Here is a 22,039-nt window from a genome sequence, read left to right as displayed (position 1 = left end):
TTTTTCTTTATTTACATCTAGTCTGGCAGTGAGTGGGTTGAGAGAAAGCTTGAATGTTAAATATTAAATAATTAATTTCTCTTATCACAGAGTCAAGTGAAGGTTCTCTGGTATTAACACATGAAAGATGCAAGATAGTTAGTGTATAAAGAAAAACCTAATTAGTGGTTACAACTGAATTCAATTTAGCTTTGCGTTGGAAATATTGCAATTTGCATAGCATGTAAATTGAAAAGATTTTTTCTCTCCAGGTTCAAAAAAAAAAAAAAAACATGAAGAAGAACAACTGTTTTTTTTTTAAGGTTATTATCGTACTACAATGAAACAGCTGCATTCTCATTAGTCTTGATTAGAATTGATTTCAAATTGATTAGACTTTCCCTTTCCTTCCACTAAGCCTAATGTTAAAGCTGCTATTATTAAATTTTTTTTAAATGAGAACTTGATCAAATGAACATATGCATGTGAAAGGTTTCGCAGATAATTATCAGTGTGTTTCAGCGTGTTTCAGCTCATTGTTCTTTTTGGTTTTACAGCCCACAACTTTACTGTTTCAATTCAATCTCACTGCTTTCATCAGTGTCTTTTTGCGCTGCAGCTGTGTTTAGTGAAAAAGTTCTAAAACACCAATGTTCATTACCTGCCCAGCACCAAACAGCAGACAGACAAAGCTAGATGGTGAACATAGTGAAATATTTAGCAGCTTAAGAGCCTGATATTTCCCCCAGGGGGACTCCTGAACTAAAAAGGTACAGTGAATATTGACTTATACTCCCTAGTTGGCCAGAGACACATCTCAAAATAAAGGCCACTGTTGCTAAGTAACTGCTGGATGTGTAAATGAGCAACAGTTTTCACCAAAAACAACAAATTCACCATACCAACTTCAAAAGGCGATGTTATCGATGTTCTGCTCACAGCTTGTTTTTGAGAAATGGCCAAAAAATCAGTTAATGCCATTATGGCTAACTGTTAGCCGAAACCAAATTCTGGTCATTCTCAAATTCTCATTATATTTCATGGATGGAGTTAGAGGGCTAGCATGCCATGTAAAGGGATGATGTCTACATTCTTAATCTTGCATACAGAGCTCTGATTGTTTGATTATTCCTCCCACTGAGGGAAACATCAACCAATGGGCATAACACCCAACCCTGTCTCCTAGAAATTACGTTTATATGCAATGAAACTGCGACAGCAAATACCACTCCTAGGAAATTTTAATCACTGACTGGATTATGTTCAATGCATTTTTAATGAATGAGAGGAAGAGTTACATTTATCAGTGACAGTAGAGTTGCCAATAGGTGGTCGGGATGGATGGCCAACCAATCCAACTAGACTGTCCATCATCCACCCATCCATTTTCTTCCACGTATCAGAGGTCAGGTCGCGGCGACAGCAGGTCAAGCAAAGTAGTACAGACGTCCCACTCCCCAGCAACATTTTCCAGCTCCTCCTAAGGGATCCTGGAGCATACCCTGGCAAGATGAGATGTATAATCTCTCCAGCATGTTCTGGGACTACCCTGAGGTCTCCTACCATTTGGATGTGCCTGGGAGACCTCAAATAGAACGGTCCCAGGACGCATCCTATCTAGATGCCATGAACCACTTCAACTGTTCCTTTTGACACGAAGGAGCAGCAGCTCTACTCCAAGCTCCCTCCATCCTTACCCTATCTCTAAGGCTGAGCCCCTACACTCTGCGGAGGAAACCCATTTCAGCCACTTGTATCGGCAATCTCATTCTTTCGGTCACTACCCAAAGCTAGGTGAGGGTCTGAGCAAAGATCAATTGATAAATCGAGAGCATTTCCTTCTGGCTCAGCGGCGCATGACTGTCAGTGGGAACTTTTTTCTGTAATATACCAGACCACAGTCTTTTCCTAACCCTAACTTTAACCAAGTGCTGTGAGAACCTAAACATAACTAGTAAAAATTTTGATAATATTGTACTCACTACAAGTGGACATTGTCCTCCAAGATTAGATATTTTGGCGGAAAACAAATAATGAAATTTTACTGATCTATTCAGTACTTTTTTCATTATGTGGATAGAAAACATAATCCCGTCACAATTATGTTTCTTACAAAACATTTGCCGTTGCAGTTTAGTTGCACAGAAACGCCATTTCTAGGAGGTGGGTTTGCAGCATCAGACCGATTTGAAATGATGAACAAAGTCTGAAATGTGGATGCTGATTCAGAAGTCTGGTGATTCACAGTCACACACACTGAATATAAACTCCTTTTTATTAAGGTTCCTTTCACCAGAAACACACATACAGCGATTTGAACCTACAGAGCATTAATGTGCAGTCGTGCCTCAAAAATTGACAAATAAGCAAAACACGCACGTACACAGTAACCTTGGATATGTTTTTTTTAAAGACTTGCATGTCTTTATAAAAATCATGACATGGTGACTGCGTCTGTATGGCAGACACATGTGTGATGCGTTCATGTGCTCAGCATTTGTATGAGCTCTTTTATTAGTAATGGAAAAATAGAAATAACGGCTTAGAAAATGTGAGTAATACTTGGCCATTTTGACTCTGTATGCTGAAAGACTAAAAATAGCTAAGGCCTGAGGCCTTTCATTCTGTTTTAGAGGAGGAGAACGTGGCATTTTACATATTTACTACTTAATTAAACGTCAGCTTTTAAGCTCACCTCTGTGCGCTCCTGCATGGCATGTGTGAGTTTTATCCTCATTCAATCTTAATTTATTTCATGTTATTTCAATATATCTTCCAGGTTTGTCCCTTTCTATAAAACATGTTCTCAGATGTCCTGAATTAAGTTTAGTGTTAAATTAATCAGGAAAGACACGCAGTTCCAGTCTTTTTCCTTTTTTTCCTATTGTTATTTAAAGTCACAAATATAACCAGTCAAACCAAACCAGAACATAGTCTCCTTTTTTTCCTCAGTTACCGATGTGACCAACCTCATAACCCTCCACCTGTATATACTGTATGTTATGTCCAACACCTTTTGCAAGCCCTTCCACCTCCCACAGTCTAAGGTCAAATGTCTCTCCCTCCCCCCAGTGGTGGGATCAAGGTGTGTTGCATTCCTGTTCAATGTGATAACCTCACCACTAACCTTCAAAATGTGGAACAGCAACATGGCTTCATTTGGGAGCTTTGCACTGTACAGCCTCCTCAGAGACGAGCGAGGCTCCAAACTCCCTGAACACCCAGATGGCTTCACCCCCCCTCAGAGCAGACTGGTGGTTAACCTTCACTGACACTGCATGTGGCGCTTTTTTTTTTTTTCCTCCTCTTTGCTTGAACTCTCCCAACTGTGGGATAATCAGAATCTCAATAACTAGCCTGCACCGCCGTAGCAGCTCATACAACCGGTTGATCCAGGACGCGCGGTGTGAACGTCATCCACATCGCCACTGAGCCAAAAGACACGACCTTGTACCGATCTCTGCTTCCAATCTCGCAGTTTTCCCAGCCCTGTGCTCCCGCTAGGTCACAGACTGTGGCGGCCCCTGCCTCCTTCAGCCTGGACTACAAGCTGGCAGAGTGGACCAACTTGGCAGTAATGGGCTGTTAGTTCAGAGACTCAACTGTGGCTGTTTGATCAGTTTAATTATGTTTACTGTAAAAAAAAAAAAAAAAAAAAATAATAAAAAACTTGAAGGGCAGTGGCCTGCTCCATTTTCAAGAAGTAACAAAGAAATAAAGAGATACAGCAAGCGGCACGTCCTAACCCTAACCCTAATTTTAGAAGCATGCCATTATTTTCCGCCACACTACCCATAAATCAAAACGGTCCAGTCCTTTGACTATAACAAGGCACGAACACACAATCACACATTGTACAAGCTTTTTCTTACAGAGAATCTGACGTGCTGGTTAGTGTAGAGTGTCAGTGTTTTGTGTTGAAATGAGAGCATGTGTTATACTGCTGTTTAAATGACAATATGTCGTGTGCTATGTACATATCCTCCAATTATCTCTGTGGTTATGGAAAGTTAAACGGCTTTGTGAAGAGGTATTAATTATTGCTCCATGTCCTTCGTACATGGTGTGTTTTCATGCACCTATGTGGTTTTGTCAGTTGCCCGTCATTGCACATTTTTGTAAATCTGGCTTTCAAATAATTTGAATAGACTCTTGCTGTGTTACTTTTGATATTTCACCTCATTAGTTACTACAAATTAAAATTTCAACCAACATGAAATAATTTATTCTATGTTTTCTGACATCTTGGCTTCTCCATAGTGACTTACTTCATTCCCTCACCCCTGACCCTAACTCTACCAATCACAATTAAATATCTACCTTAACCCTGACCTAAACCTAAGTCTAACCTGAACCCTAAGACCAAGTCTTAACCCTCAAACAGCCCTTTGAAGTTGTGAGGAGTGGACAACAAAATATCCTTACAATGATGGTTGTGAGTTAAGATTTGTCCACACAACTTAGTAAGACATGCACTCACACACACTCTCTCTCTTTCTCTCAGTATCTGCCACATCTAGCAGCTAATAATTAGTGTTTCTTTCAGCTGAGGCTGATTACTGTGTCCAAGCTCTGCCTTGTATGCGAATGACAAACTGTCCAGAGTTTAGTTTATTTTTCAAAATTTAATTTTGATGTTACTGCCTTTTCCTTTGTGAGAGGAAGAAGGGTAATTGAAAAGAGTGGAATCGACCTATAGCAAAAAAAAAAAAAAAAGGAATAATAGTCGATAACAGATACTAACATAACAGAACTGATACCCAATTTTCTGGGCAATGTTTATCAAAATCACTACTTCAGTGACAGGTGGATTATACGAGTTTAAAACTATCTGCACGTTCAAACGATCACCCTGAGAAAACCCACAAAGAAATCCAATATGTGCGGGTGAGACACAGAAACCACAAAACGGCTTATTAAATGTCTGACCTTAATAGAATAAATAAATACATCCAGATGAGGCCTCCGTGGGCTAAGACGTGCACAAGGCGTCCAAATTCAATTTAGCATTTCTGCTACAACGTCTCTCCAATGATTTGTCTGTCTTCACACTCATACATAACAAAAAACACAATTTGCAAGCAATTTAACACCTAATATTGATTCAGTACAAATTTTACACACGGCTCATGGCCACAGAGGCCGCAAGCGTCTTTTAAAAATGTGGGAAAACCAGCTGCAGGTGTGCTGAGTCAGTAATCACATGTACGATACTACGATACAAAGAAGCTTTTCGATGAGCACCGACAAAAACTAGTCACACATAGTCACACAAGGACATAGAAGGCAAAAGAGGACATAAGCCAGGACAATCTATTATTGGCACAGGCTTTATAGTTATCTGAAGTAGGGTGGCTGTGGCTCAGGAGGTAGAGCGGGTCCACTTATCAGACGGTTGGTGGTTCGATCCCCAGCTCCTCCAGTCCACGTGTCAAAGAATACTTGGGACGAATACTAAACCCCAAATTGCCTCTGGTTGCTGTTCCATCAGTGTACAAGTGTTCACCACTATCAGTATGAAACCAAACTATTTACCTGCCAAAATGCCCGTTGACACGGATGCTCAAGGCATCACATACACCCCATAAGATTTCAGTCCTGGTTGATTTGGTGACAACTGTTGCTACTGGTGGTTAAATACTGCAAGTCAGTTTTGGAGGCAGCAAACACTCATGAGAGCACAACAGCAACTGGAGTGTCTGTTTACAATGCAGCCACGTAAAAGGAAATAATATTGGCAACAGTGATCTGATTTCATGCTTCCGCTGTCACCTGCAACTTCTCATTGAACAGCTCACTGGTCTGGTGACGAGAAACACCAAAAGTGACCGTTTCGTTTTGTTGACACGTTTTTAACGAACAATCCGCAGTGACAAACACACTGGAGTTCCTTTGGCTGCTTCACAATAAAGGCCACAATCAAGGCCACCCCTGCCTTTTAAAAGCCAGCACTTTTAATGTGAAGCAGCGGCGGTAATAAATGTTACATATGCATTGAGAGTAAGTTAAGACAGCACTGATACGTCAGTGGGAGAGTGAACAGTGAACAGTGAGGCGTTTATCATTGAGATAAAATCGCACTCAAACTTTTCCTGTAAATCCTGGATGTTCCGTCCCTATTATTAAAAAACTATTAGTATTACGTAGAGTTAATTCTTCAGTGCAAATACATTAAATGTCTATTGCAGAAAAATGCTGACCACAAATAGTATCAAAAATCAGGTTTGATTTCATTGATCTCAAATCTTAAGGATTATAACTTTTTGAAGCTCTGACAATGAATGAATGTCTTAATAGGTTGCTTGTAGGACTTAGTTAGGATCTGAGGTTGCATGTGGATGCATATGTGTGTGACCGTTTGCGACTTTATGCTGGGGGAAGACAATGTGCTTTAAAAACAATACGTGAAGTCTTTGCTCAACATTTCACATTTGCAAAAAATACAAATGCGATAATTAATAAATCTGCATATTTACTGAAGCTAAATAATCCACACTGTTACCACTGCATACTCTCACCATTATTCAACAGAGGATCATACAGTATAACCTTTGCCATACTTCAAACATCATGAGTGCAAAGTTAACCTTGCCCTTTCACACACTTCTCTGCTGGGCGCTCTCTCACCTGTCAGAGGTCTAGTTACATATCTCATGATGCTCTCCAATCCTAATCCTGCCCTGATAGGGATTTACAGTGGAGGCAATGATTAAGTGAGCTGACCTTCAGCTGGGTTCAAGCCAGCGTGACAGCAGGCGTATGTCCTTCTTGAAGTATCCTTGAGCAAGACAGTGAATCCTCTGCAGCTCCAGACATGCTGTTTCTTGGCCAACGCTGCACTTTGACCTCGCTGTGAAGGGAAAAGCAGAAAGATATTAACCTGAGGGGGATCAGTAAGTGACTAGAATCCAACATGTCATTTAGTTATATCTTCTGTGAAGACACTAATGATCACATTAATGTTAAAGATTTCAGACGTGGCCTTGAAGAGAAATCCAGCTGCTGAGAAGCAGTTAAAAATGATACTCATGGTGCCCATGAGCAAGGCATTTTCCACTTTCTGATATAGAACTTTTGAGTGGCAAATGGTTTAAGTGGAATCTGTGTAACACTGCACAGAAGGCTACAAGACAGGTGTGAATGGTTACTATTTTCATCGAGCACCACAAAAAAAAAAGAGCCTTGATGATGAGACAAGCTTCCCTGGATAAAAGAGATGATGTAAAAGAAAAAAACAAATCAGAAATAGTGTAGTGAGTAGGATGGTCATTTCAGTCAATTACAGGATACAACATAATTGTTTCTCAGATTCTACTCCCTCTGGATGAGGGTTTAAATTCACTGGTTTGACAGTTTGGGGATCATAATCAGAAGGGCTAAATTCTAGAGTAATGGTATGTCTGTGTTCACTACCCTATCTGAAGAGGACTATCTTTTTAGAAAACACCAGCACCTCCCCTTCCTGCTGCATCACTGATTGCTTTGTTGATGTTGCATGTTAAAGACAGAGCATTGGGAAAATGAGGTATTAGCAGCTTTCCTTTCATCATATATTAGCTGCTAATTAATGACAGCACATAAGCTTATTAAGTCTCTGGAGGACTACAAGACAGATAAAGCACAGGCTGCATGATGATGCAAAGATAGAGCTGTTATTAAATACACATGCGCACACACACACAATTTGACATAAGATTAGATTCTTTTTTGCATGTTCATGCTAAAAGGTGCAAACAAACAAACACACACACACACACACACACACACACACACACACACGTTAAAGCTCTGACATAAAGTATAATCTTCATGCGTCAGGCTTCTCTCTCTCTCTCTCTCTATCCATGTCTCCCTCTCTCACACACACACAAAAAATATAATCATAATCATACTAAGCTTGTGTATTTACATACAGCAGGTGAACATTTTGACAGCAGGCTGATTGAAAACAAATGCTGATTATTTAAACTACAGTTTATATTCAGTTTTGTTCTGCATCATTTAAGATTACATACATTTTTAAAATTAGTTTTCTAACCTTTGTGAACACTACAGGTCAGTTTGCTGTGGGGTGTAAAAAGCTGTTTAAGCTTTGGGTTAAAGTAGATGCAGGTGACTGTCTTAACACTAGACACAAGACTGCACACTATGTAAAACAGAAAAGCCACAGTGGAAAGGTATCATTCGGTGTGGTGTGTGGATTCCATCACAACTACATGTCATGAAAGCAATTTCAAGAAATCTGCTTTCAAATCGATGCTTTTCAACCTCTACACTGTGTCACTGGCACATACAGTTGTTGTTATACTGTCTCTCTTTTTTCCTGTAATCCAATTTTATCAGTCACTGCACAGCTACCAGCATCCATAATTTTATTTATTAACTAACTGTGAAAATTTGCTAAAAATCAATGATGCAAAAATTTGAAAGTCAATCAAATTTTAAAGGTCATCTGGAACGCAAATACTTTTTTTTTTTTTTTTTTACTTAGGTCACATGAGTGAAGTAAACTCTGGTACATTATCAGTTCGTCATTTTAGTTTTACATACTCTGATATTAATATTTCACCCTAAATTCTTTTACCATTTTCTGAGCGGTGCTTGCTGAAAGAAGAATGTAGTTGCTGTAAACTGTGGTGATCAGTGTGTTCTTGCAGCAGGAAACATGATGTTTAAGTGTGTGGACATAAAAACTGGTTTAAACATGTCTGAAAACTTGGTTTTAGGTCTTTAGTATTGCTCTATTTAGTGGACTGTGTGGGTGTGGTTGGATCGTATTTGTTTCACAGTGGCCAGGCACCATGAGCAAACAGCCCCATAGCTGTAATTTTGATTCAAGTGACAGCTGTGGGGATTTCTGATTGGACAGGAGAATGTAGCATCAGGTTCTCCCAGAGAGAAATCTCTCTGATAAGAAAATGCGCAGTAACATATCTGTATAAAAATAGACAAATGCATGTGCGACATTTTCTCAAAAGATCACAGGAGAAGTGCATTCATTTAAACCACTGACAGGTTTTCTACATTAATCACAACGTCCCTGCATGTGAAACACTAAATTCAATCCATTTAACAGAATTTAAACATTTCTTGTTTTTGTTTCCTGCTGCAGGATGGTAGAAATAACTTTGTGACTTTGTGTGTCCTTTAGAATTGTAGCTAACTGTGGCTTTATTTGACTGTGATGGAGTCCAACAGGAAAGCAGAAGCCCAGTTGTTGTTTTTGGAGAGAAGCCGTAATTACCTGTGGGCTTCTCTCTCACTTGATTAAGGAGGAAAAACTAATCCTGGAGAGCTGAGAATGAAACACACACCAGAAAAGACGCAAAGTGCGCACACATATCCACACACACATTTCAATACATGCACACACACATACACACTGTCTCAGTTGTCTCAAAGAAGCATGCACGACCACAAACACACAGGCGTTCGCACACATGCACATATACACACCAACACAAAAGCCCAGAGGCCCACAGTTTAATTGAACTTTCCCACCGATCTACCAACTGTTTTTTCTTCCTTCTTACACTTCTCTTTTTTTCTCCTCTCTTTCTTAATCAGTAGAGAGTTGGAGGTGGCAAAAAAGAGAGACAGAGAATCCAAAACGGAGCAGAAAAACAAGGTAGAGAAAGAAGAGACTGAGAGAAAAGAATCTGAGTTGAAGATCCATAGAGAAAAAGAGAGGTGGATGGAGGAGTGGAGGTGTTAGATGGGTAATCTAATCCTGTGGAGGAAACAGTTAGACTGTGGGGGAAATGAGCTGTTACAAAGGCAACTTTATCAAAGGATACATTTGGAAAAGTGGAAAAGGTGCTGTATACTTCATAGTTGTTGAGTAAGTGCCCATACATGTGGAGAGGAATGTAGAAACTGACATGGTTACCATTGGCAAAAGTTAAAGATTTTCATCTTGCCAAAAACATCTTTAATTGCCAAGTGTGTGCGAGTATGTGCAGTTCGTGCGTCACTGCCGTCGTTGCTTGGTAACACAAGAAAATTGGGTTTTATAAGTCAGACATGAACAATGTCATTCACAGAAACTAATTTTAAAGTGAGTGAGAACAAAGTATTCATATATTTTAGGGAAACCAGCTCAAAGTTTAGAGTTGTTCTATAGTACTGCTTCTGCAGTGACTTCATCCACTGAGAATGACTCACCACTGAATCATGGATTTAAGACACTGAATAACATGAACAAAAAGTCATTTTAGCCATTTTATTAAAACAATTTTTGCTGGTAATTTTGTTTTGTATGTTGGATAAACAAGAAAACTGGAAGCAAGAGATTGTTAGGAAGTGCAAAAAAAAAAGTAAAAGTAGTCAGTACAGTCTTCTTTGTCTTTTTCACAGCAGAGCTCTGATGTAAATGTGTACTTTAGCATGCTACCTTTTTCACAATGACAATTTTTACATGCCGATGTTAAGGTATCAGAATCAGCAGGTATAATGTTTGCCATCTTAGTTTAGCGTGTTAGCATGACAAAATTTGCTAACTAGTACAAACACACAAATGACAAATCTAAAATTTTCATAACGACGGTGCTTGTTAAAAAAAAAAAAAAAGCTAAGGGGTCACATCATTTGAGTTATTACAATTCATCCGGAGGGAAAATGAATGTATACACCAGATTTCGTTAGAATCCATGAAAGCCAATCCAGTAGTTGGAAAGACATTTCAGTTGAACTACTAGTGGTAACCTGTTGGTGGCGCTACAGGAAATGTCAGGAGATCACCAAAATCATATAGGATTTACCATCTGGGTGGGTGTCATGAATATCTTTACAAAATTTGACTGCCATCTATTAGATACTTGTTGAGATATTTCAGTCTGGACACTGCTAGAATGGCACAGGTGAGCCAGCAAGCACAACACCAGGACCCTGAAACTGAGGCAGCTAAATGGAACTCAGTCATCATTACTATGATATTTACACTTGTGCTTCTCCTACTGTGTTGTGTCAAAATATCTTCAGTGAGAAAGGCCTCTCTAATCTTTTAACTGAGGCTTTACATTTATGAAGTATTTCTCTACTGTCACAGCGTAGAAGCTGAGCACAGCTTATGTTCTGGTGTGTGTGTTGTTAGCTGAAAACTGCCTGTCTGTACTGTCACTTTCACTGGCTGTTAGTTGCTAACAGACATGGACAACAAAAACATTCCAGCAGTCTTATTTCCACAAATAAAGCTAACGCACCTTTAGAATTCCTTCAGTTGACAGATGGTGGAGTGACTGAAAGGTCATTTGAAAAATTCTGAAAAAATTATTTTGATTTGTGTGTATTCTTTATCATTGAGTATTGTAATGTAAACTGCTTTGGCAATTTTGTTTATTTTCTGACAGTGATACAGAGTGAAGCATCTTTGAAATTGTGCAAGCGAGAGAGAAAGAGATGAGGTGCACACATATCTCGCTGACAGCTGAAGCTTTCTGTCTTCTTTTTCTCTCTTTCTCCTCTGTAATTGCAAACACATTATCCCAGCTTTGTAGCTGGCTTATTCACAGCTGCGTCTAGATAGCAGGAGGCAGTTTCAGACACTTATTCTTTATTCCCCCAAATTGAGAAACATACTTATCAATGCAAATGAAATGAGTGCTGAGGAAGGAGGAGGAGGAGGATGAGAGGGAGCGGGGAGAGGAATATCAAGAAAACAAAAAAAAAAAAAAAGAAAAAATCCAAAATGAAACCACACATGGCTGCTGGGAGAGAGACGGGGAAACAGAAATCGTAGGAAGTGACGATTTTTGTCACTTCATTAAGTTAATTTCAGTTGTGTACCACACTATTCAACACAGTATGACAGAGAGAGTGTGAAGGTAATCCAGTTAGTTTAGAGACAGCCTTGCCCTGACTCTCTTCTGCTCACAGACTGGCTATTTTGTGCGGGCATTCTGATTGGCTGAGTGCTGACTGGGCTAAAAGCTTTTGAAGTAGAGGTGAAGAGCAATTAGAGTTATTGTCACACACACACACACACACACACACACACACACACACACACACACACACACACACACACACACACACACACACACACACACACACACACACACACACACACACACACACACACACACAGTCTACCCTACCTTCATACACACTGTGCTGCACACAACATCCACATAAACACCCCCTTCTCTCTTTCACACTCCTAATTGTGCGCATGCTGTTGTACAATTGTTTCTTTTACTCAATCACATCAGTCTCTCCCTCCGTCCCTCCCTTCCGTTCAGATTGAGAATTATACAGTGACAGTCAGGGGGGGTCAACCATTTCTCCAGGGTGAAAGGGAACCCAGTACAGCGTAGGAACGTGCTTCCATGAACTGAGGTGGCACACATGTATTTTAATATTGTTCAATTATTGCTAAAACACGAACCTTGATTCTGTTTCTTAATCCATGTTTCTCACTGCCGTCATTGCAGGTGGTACAGCAAATGTTTAAATAGTTTTTCAAAGCTTGTGAACACACATACACACACACACACACACACACACACACACACACTTGAATCAAACAATCAAACAGTAAATGCAGTTACAGCCCCACTTTCTCCAGTCCTTAACACAAACACACTGACAGATGTTAGCGTTAAACACAACAGATGCTGTTGCTACTAGAATTTGCTTTTTGTGTGGACAAGCAGAAAAAAATAAGTTAAAATAATTTGTCACTGCCATTTGGATTTGTTGAAAAAGTTGTTCATTCACTGCTTTGCTTCTTGAAAGGTTAGCTTGGCTGTTAAAAGAACATTTCTGTAAATGAATGAAAAATAAGTTTATATGAAATTATTATTTTCCATTTGTGCTTGTACTTTCCTCTTCCTCACAACCCTCCCTGCTTATTTTGCTGCTACAGATCTTTTATATAAATATATAAAAAACTTTATAAAAACAATTTCAATATTAATTCAAAAAGTCGTCTTAATTAAACCCAAAGACAAATGCATGAATGCAAGTATACACAGAGTCATGGCCTTAATGCACATGCATCGACATGTGTACACTTGCACAATGCACACTGTCAGAAATGTTCGCGAACGATTGGAGCCGGCTCTCAGATGAGAGAGATTTCTTTTTAATTAATAGGCTACAAAAAAGAATAATAGGATGATCTTTTCACCACTGCTCAGCCACAGGCACTGGCATGAAAGGATGGACAGGGAAGGGGTGGCATGATGGCGGCAAGAACTACATGCGTAGTTTGATGTTTCTACATTAATGTTTTTATACCAAACGTAGGCTAATATAAAATAATGGGATTCTGGAAATGATAAGGTTCAGTATAATTATATTGATTAATTAAAGGGACATACGTGCAAAACATTTTATAACATTTTAATTATAAAAGCCAGATGTGGCACCAAATGAAGAGCTGCTTGGAAACCAAGCTGAGCCAAATGATCTGGCTCACTGTAAAGAGCCAGAATTCCCATCACTAACTGTCAGTCAGCTTTGCCAGCTGACAGGTATGGCAGGCTGTTAGTTCATTTGCCAGCAGCAACTTAGAGCGTTTACATTTGAAGTATCGTTCCTTCAGTGAGTGTAAAATACTGCAGACGCAATCCTTACTAAGTCCAGAATGAGAGAACATGCCATGCTAACTTTAGCATCAATACTGACATTTTTTGTATTTTACAATTTATTTATTTATTTAATTATTTTTTGGGGCTTTTTATGCCTTTATTGATAGTACAGTAGAGAGAGACAGGAAACGGGGAGGCAGAGAGAGGGGGAATGACATGCAGCAAAGGGCCGTCCGATGCGGGACTTGAACCGGGGCCAACTGCAGTGAGGACCTTAGCCTCTGCATATGGGGCAGATGCTCAACCAAATGCGCCACTCGACGCCCCTTTACAATTTATTTTGAGATTTTATTGATTGCTTACATGTCTTGGCCCTGGCCCCTGAACATATGTCTGACCTTTGAACCACTGAAAAGGGCAAAATGCACCTTCCTCAGGCTTGATGAACCTGATTTAAGCCTTTGCTGTTATGACCTCAAAGCTGTGGAATGGCCCGCCTGAGGAGCCATATCATTTAATCTTTGTCTTTTACCATATTTTAGAGATGTATTTTGCTTTTGTATAAATCGCATTTTAATTGAATAATTTGAAGTAACTGGTATTTCCCACATAAACCTGCAACCATGTTTATGTTAACCACTGATTCCTGCTACCCATTATTCATACATAAACCATAAATACTGAGGCATTAAGGTTGACACTCCAATATCTTGACCAATTCAATATGTTTAGGTTGACACCACGGTCAATCCAAGGCTAATAAACATTGATTTAATAAATATTGATCAATGCGATCCAGGGAGCTTGATTGAAATTTTCAAAATGTGGGCCAGAGGCGTTTGTGTATGTGTGCGTTGCATGTTTGACACTATTACATCATCGTTTAAAAAGCGATAGATCACTGTCAAAGGGGAGTGAAGGATATTAAATAATGGATGAATACAGGAATATATGTAGAATAGTTACGGCTTACACCATGATAGTCTTTTGTTGAAGTGTTTTTAAGTGTCTTTACTTCTTTCTTTATTTCTTCTGTCTCTGCTTCTGTAAACAACTGATTACTAAGACAACAGTGTGGTTATATCATTTATTTACTGGTGTAAATGTGTTAATGTATGTGGTAAAACTAAATCTAACACAGCCATAATTTAATGTGAACTTAAGTAAAGGCGCAGCTTTGTACTTGGCCAGATAACTAAAATTGTTGAACAATTGCGGAGATAAAATGTGTGGACATCTTATGTGCCGGGATATAAATGTGATAATTTGAGAGATTTTTTTTTTTTTTTTTTTGTAGGGTGAGTGACAAATGTCTCAAGTTTCGGGTTTTCAAATTGCAAATCAGTTTTCCTGATGATGGATGTCATCATGGCAACCAGCCTCTTTCGTCGCCTGTGGACAAAAAAGCTGACAGCCGAGCGATTTCCCGAACATCACCACAGATCGCTTTAGAGCGAACACCCAAATTGACTCGTGGCTCTTGATAAATGAGTTTGAAGCTGCACAGCTACAATAAATAGTGAGCTTGTATTGCAAGTGATGAACTGCTGGAAAGAAATGTGCCACCACTTGTTTAATCAAATTGTGCTCTGATTTGTCAAGTGACTCTATATAATATATCACCGGTGTAGGTTATTTTTTGTCTGACAGAAAATGCTTGTAAGATGAATACTCAAATGATGCAATGATGATAAATGACTGAGCACAACTGTTTTTATCAAATCACCATAGTTTCATTGACGTCATTACAACTGGATCACTTGACATGTTTTTTTTTAAAATCTTTGGCACAAGCACAGTTTCCTGCTGTGATTTGAAACTGGCAAAAATAATAATAGCAACAGGAAATTGCTAAAGACGTAAAACAATCACACCTCACTTCATGCTAAAAGTGAAGGGGCAGGGGTATGGGGGGGGCTACCAAAAAAACAAACCAAAATCAATTTGTCCTGTTACATCAATGCTGCACACACACATTACACACCTTTACTCCCTCTACAGTAGGGGACATTTATTCTGATTATGTTGGGCCCTGGAGATCGAAGATTGTAGTAATCAGAAAACTGGCCAGGCATCTATCACTGCAGCAACCAATCAAACGGCCCGCTCCAGCAGCAGCGAATGGGAAAAATTACACACAGAAATGATTCGCACCGGCCTGTGTGTGCACATACTTTTGTATTTCTATCCTTGTGAGGACAGATTGTAGAGGCATGAAAATGTTCTTGAGCGACGTTTTATTGGTCTTTACTATGACTCGCACGACTAACATGAGGGTAAGGGGTAGAATTAGGGTTAGGTTAAAGTTGGGGTAGAGTAATTAATGTACTTTGGGGTTTAAGGGTTAGGGACTTAATGTTCGGTCCTCAAAAGAATGACTTGTAGTGTGTGTGTGTGTGTGTGTGTGTGTGTATGTCTGTCTGTCAGGGGAGCGTGAGGCTATTTATTTTAGCTGATGATAAAGGCGGGCAGTGTATTTGAAGAGACACACAGTAGGGAATTATGAGGAAGTGGGATGGGAAACCAACATTGTTGAGACCCTAAAGACCGGCCAGCCAGCCTGAATCTGACACACACATTCATCACACACTGGAAACATGAAGTTATCCCGCTTGCTCGTCATCATAGACATGCAAGTGCACACATGGGCTGTGCTGTCATTAAGGCTCAGCTATTCCTTGTTGTTGGCGAACGCAGATGAAAATGATGAGTGTGAGATGGAGAGAGACGGGAGGCAGAGGAGGGGAGAAAAAATGTGACAGAAAGGAAGACAAATGAAATGAAAAATGAAAAGCTGAGGGAAAGATGTACAAGAGGAAACAAAAAGGATAAAAGGAGACTTTTGTTGATCATTCCTGCTGGTGTCGGCATACACACAACATATTTGGATATCAGGGCGCATTTCCCTACATTCAAATAAAGCCTTTTGGAGGCATAAATTTGTGTCCACTGAACTTTTAACTTTTTATCGTAAGTTTTTTTTTTAGGTAATCCATCATGGAAAACATGATGCCATTATTTGTTTCTATATTGGCCAAGTTTTCTTAAATATCAGATGCCACAAGTTCTGCTGTCAGTCATCCCACACCCACAGGGAGATCTGGAAGCCTTCACCAGGGAGAAATCCTTAAGGCTGCACCAATGAACATTTTTGTGTTAAAAAGAGTAGGCTACTCCACCAACTTAGCATCGCTCTCAGACTCACAATCAAGAGTTTAAACAAAAAGAATTCAAATGTAGCAGCGGTACCTAGCATCCTTTGTGTTGGTCAAAACCCAGCGTCTGTATCGGTCAGGGATTCTGGAGTATTATGCTAGTAGCGGCTAATGTAGCCTTGAGCCGTTAGCCTCAGGCAGAGATGAGCAGCGTGCTGCAGAGGTATTTACTGTTTTCGGCCAGTCTCACTGCCGTCACCATTCTCGTTTCCAGCCGTAAAGGACAGCATGTTTTCAGTATGCACACTGTATTCTACCAGCATCAAATGACACAAAGAAGTTAGCAATTAGCTAGTGAACACATTGGAGCACTTAGCTGCTAAAGAGCCAAAACAAACTGGAGCTAAACAGATAGTGTCTGACTGTACTTTAATATGAAGCACAGCAAGTTGAGTTTCCATGATTGGCGAACTGTTTGTTGGTGCAACTATCATCTGCTTCATCTAAAACTGCGTTATGACTAAGCTCTTCACATTTGAAACCAACTAACACCCACAAGAACGTCTGATTCTCATCCTTCTGAACCCACTGTCTCAAAAAGATTAAGCTGATCTTGATCCTACTTTAAGAGAATATGTGCTTTTTCTCATTTTAATCTATTTGATTTATTAGTAAAATATAGGATTCAACAAGTCACAAGAAAAGGGAATTCACTCCATGACCAAATGACCTCACTTGATAAATGACATGATGTATTTAATAATGTATAAAATAAGTACTCTCAAACACGTTTAAGTGGTCAAGAGACTTGGGCCTTGGGAGTAAAAAAAAAAAGAAAAGGTGACAAAAAAAAAAAAAAGAACAATGGTAGGTTTGTTTTTCAAAGACACTGCAGCTGCAAAACAAAGAACATGATTTTGCTAAACCCTTCCTCGTAGAGTAGGAGCGATCCAGCAAGAACACAGGAAAAAAAATGAGGCTATAACAGTTACATCTGTATATGGTTTTCACGTGACACATTACACAGTCGTCAGACACTATGAGAGACCGGGCTGGAACGAGCTCACATATGGTGAGGCTATGGGATGTATCTTGTCTTGTAGAAGGTGCCTTTGTAACCGGAACAATGACAGCTGCATGCAGGTAGTAAACACACACAAACACACACCTGTACACACACTCACAAGAAGGTAGATGATACCAGCTGAAGCCGGTGACAAGGCGGCAAGCTTGTGAACAGTGAGGGAGTCAGAAGGGGGTCAGTGTGTGTGTGACTGAATTTGGCTTTGAATGAGTGCATATATAGTGCATATATAGTGTAATGTGTGTGTGTGTGTCGGTCAATGACTGACATTTTGTGTGTGTTTGCCAGTGTGTGTGTGTGTGTGTGATGTGTATGTGTAATGTTTCTCTCCATCTGCTCTTCCTTCCTGCTTCAGAGCACAGTTATGTTTTCCTACTGTGATCCTGCTGTTGTTAGCTGTGCATCTAAGATGCATGGCTCGCTGTGTGTGTGGTTGTGTGTGTGTGAGAGAGAGTGACCGAGAGAGAGAGAGAGCCCTATAAATGGTCCATTTGGACAAGGTGATATTATTACAAAGGGACCCCTCCGTACCCCCTACCCCCTACACACACACACACACACACACACACACAAAACTTATCTCTTCCTGGCTCCCCAGGTTTACAAAGTCTCATTAAGCCGCCCCCCCACAACACAGACTCTTTCACTCTGACAAACGCACACACCCCAGCATGTTACTAGCATCTGGTGCCAGTCTGCAACGTCAATATTTTCCTGTCACATGTGTGTGTGTTTGTGTGTGTCTGTGTGTGTCTTAGCAAAACGTATATCAAAATCTGAGGCAATCATCACAGCTGGATACATCCTCACTCCTCTTTTTTTCCTCCAGGTAATGGACATTTGCAGGAAAACAGTCTGTTTGCCCATATAATCATCAAAGCTAAAATTATGCTTCATCCAATACCTGAGGTGTAAAACGGCATTTTGAAGATAGGAAGTTACAGATAAAAGCATGACAATGGATGGAATGAAAGTCACAGGGAGGTTAATCTCTCATGGTCAGTCAGATGTGTATGTACTGCATGTCAAGGAAATCTGGGTTTTTTTCTTGAGCAATGAAACTGTGAAACAGTAAAGACTTGACATTTCTAACCTGAACACATTGAAATTGTTGCTGTGAATGGTGGAGTGAATGGCTATTCAAACCAAACTTAAAATGGCTCTGTATTCAAAGCCTGGGAACATCACTGTGTCACCCTCTCAAGAAAAGTACTGATAACAAGATTTATCTTATAGCCTTATATCAAGATTCATGATGAATGCTTTATTTCCAGGTATGTATTTATCATTTTTCTAAAGTTATGTTTTTGTGATTAATTGTGATAGAGCCAGTGAGAGCGAGTCAGGGAGGTTGGGGAGAGAGAGTGGATTACATGCAGCAGCCGCGGGTCGGATTCGCACCCATGGCGGCTGCCGTTAGGACAAAGCCTATGTAGTATGAGCTCTACGCGGTGAGCCACCCGGGTGCCCCTGTATTTATCATTTACTACTGTATATGACATTGATTGATGCTGCTGGATCCCAGATTTATGAACATTACAACTCCTGGATATAAAAGAGTTTCACATTTTAAGGATTCAGCTGTAGACCAAGACACAAAGCACACAAATATATTATATATGTGTCACACAATGTCTACCAAAACACACAAGAACACCTTGTTGACCGAGCAATTACAAAAGGGTCGACATTAATGCTGCTGTCTCTTCCTTAGCTGACAAAGTTTCTGTGGTTGTGGTGAGGTACTTACGTTATAAACTAAAACTGGGACAAGATCACAGAAGGTGAGTTTTTGCACTAACCAGTGTTTTTTCATGGAAGTGGCAATCCCGAAAATTTCAGTCCTGGTTGATTTGACGACACCTGTAGTTGCTACAGGTCACAGAATTCTGGTGGCAGGAAAAAACAAACTGTTCTTGTTTTAATAAAGAAGTCAGGCGGCAATAATCCACATTTTTGATGAACAATATTAGTACAAAGCTCACTGACAAACAGACAGTATGACAAACTTTTAATGTGAAGCTGGAGCCGTAGAAAATGTTTGGTTTGCATTAGCAGCAACTTGATATAGCTTCTTTCTTTTTTTTTCCCCAGGAATGTCGCCACAGAAACAGAGTTTTTAATATTGCAAATACTTAATGACAACTTAAATTAAACTCTTCGAGACTGCCACTTTAATAATGAATAATAATGCTTGTATTCTCTGCAATTGCCCTCAGCTCCCAGCTGTTCCTCTCAATAAACGAGCTCCTAACATTCACATAATGGTAGTCGATGGCAATGTGTATTAAATTGCATTTCCTTTCTACTGACCACCTGACAACAATCAAGGCTAAAGAGAAGAATTTTTTTTGAAAAAGTGAAGTCTTGCAGGCACCGGGGCTGGAAAATTGTAACTTGTCCACTGCTCTCCACCTTTCTGGTGTGCCCCTTATAATGGTGATGACAGACCAACTAGCTGATTGCATCTATCTGTTTTGTGCTTGTGCCTCCCTGCAACTTTACTGGGTTAATTTATCCCATTCTCTCCCCCCATCCCCCCACCACTGTCTCTCTGGCTTGTTTTCTTTCCACTGCCAATCTTTTAGCACTGTTCATAAAATTGGCCCAGATTGCTTCATGTATTTTTACCGGCTAGAGAGAGCCGGCATATTGGCATTTGTGTATATTAGCTACTAGGCTACAGTATAAATCTGTATTGATGATATGGCAGCCCCTATGGGACAAGGCGGGTGAGAGCCAATACTGGAGCCTATTGACTGGTGTGGAATTGCTTTTGTAATATTGTTTGGGAAGACAGACGACTATGAGGCAAAGAAGAAAAAAAAAAAAAAAAAAAAAAACTTACAGCCTAGGTGTGAATTTTCTTTTTCTTTTATTGTTGTAGCTTTCTGGGGGAAAAAGTGCTCAGAGGGTTGAAGAGATGAGAAATAACAGGGAGAGAGAAAAAATAAGAGCAGAATCAATCAAAGGAGGGAAAGGGGAATGTAAATGTATGAAAAATGGAAAAGCAAGTCAGTGGAAAGGAAGAAAGTGAGTAAAGGCAGAGAAAGATTGTGTGATATGTGCTAGATTAAGAAAAAAAAAAAAAGGGGAGTGACGTTAATGATATCCACAGAAGAAGAAAGTAATAGGTGGAGTTATTTTGATGAGGGGTTTTGCATGATTGCACGAAGGAGAATTAAGTTTGGAGTGGCAAACCAACTGTTTATGTGAGGGTGTTGGTGTGTTTACTATTCGTCTGTCATTTTAGTGAACAGTCGCAACACCCAGTAGGATTACTATTGTTATTGTCTCCTTCACAGGGAGATGGGAAATATGGTAATATCAGCAGTTTCTGTGTTACATCCCAGCCAGTGGATGTCAGAATGACAAGCAGGGCATATAGATGAATATTGTTTAAGTCTCACATTTTAACTCCATATATGCCAACAACTTCACGTTAGGTGTGAGGGATGCACCGGATAGCTTACCGAGTATGAGCTATGGGTGACCGATCCTCATTGAATACAGTTTTTTTTTCTCCTTTTGGTTAATGTCGTTGTAATTCACTGTTACAGGCTACATGTTACACTTATTTAGTTACATCAGGCTGAGCTCCACACAATGAAGTATAGAGATTTCAAATTTGGATCAAAGACAGCAATGCTATGAGATGGAACTGGTATAAGGAGAGAAAAAGTTGGATCGGTGCATCCCTATTTGTAGTCCATATGTAGTTATCTATGGGGAAGATAAATCGAGTAAGAAGTCACAAGATACATTTGAGCAGTTGTGTTATTATCAAGAGAGGAAAGATGGAAAAAAGAAATCTGTCTTTTCTGTAATCTTTGCTTTTCATTGTGAACTGTTGTAGAGTTTAGTCTCTTCAGGGTTCTGGAAACTTAAAATGAAACAATCTGAGAAGGGAGCATTAGTCTTTGGTTGGACGACAAACAGCTTACTGCTTCACTTTCAAACACAGAGGTGGCAAGTAATGAAGTATAAATACTTTGTTGCAGCACTTAAGCAGAGTCGTCAGGTATCTGCAGCTTTAAGAAAATTAGCAATTAGCAAAATTATTCTTTTTGCTAGTTGCTAATGTTTTTAATATAGGCATTACCAAGCTGATGTTCATGGGAGACATCATGAAATCTTGCTGTGGTTTCATCAAAAGCCATCTGAAGGAGCAACTCATGGTGCACCCAGGTGACACTTCCCATCCCCCCCCCCCCCCCCCCCCCCCCCCCACACACACACACATATCAAGCAGTGCAATGCTTAAGAAAATACCAAGCAGCTAGAGTCCT

This window comes from Seriola aureovittata, chromosome 5, assembly GCF_021018895.1.
Source record: "Seriola aureovittata isolate HTS-2021-v1 ecotype China chromosome 5, ASM2101889v1, whole genome shotgun sequence".
Classification (NCBI taxonomy): Eukaryota; Metazoa; Chordata; class Actinopteri; order Carangiformes; family Carangidae; genus Seriola; species Seriola aureovittata.
The sequence above is the reverse complement of the archived record's forward strand: the minus strand, read 5'-3'. Positions refer to the sequence as shown.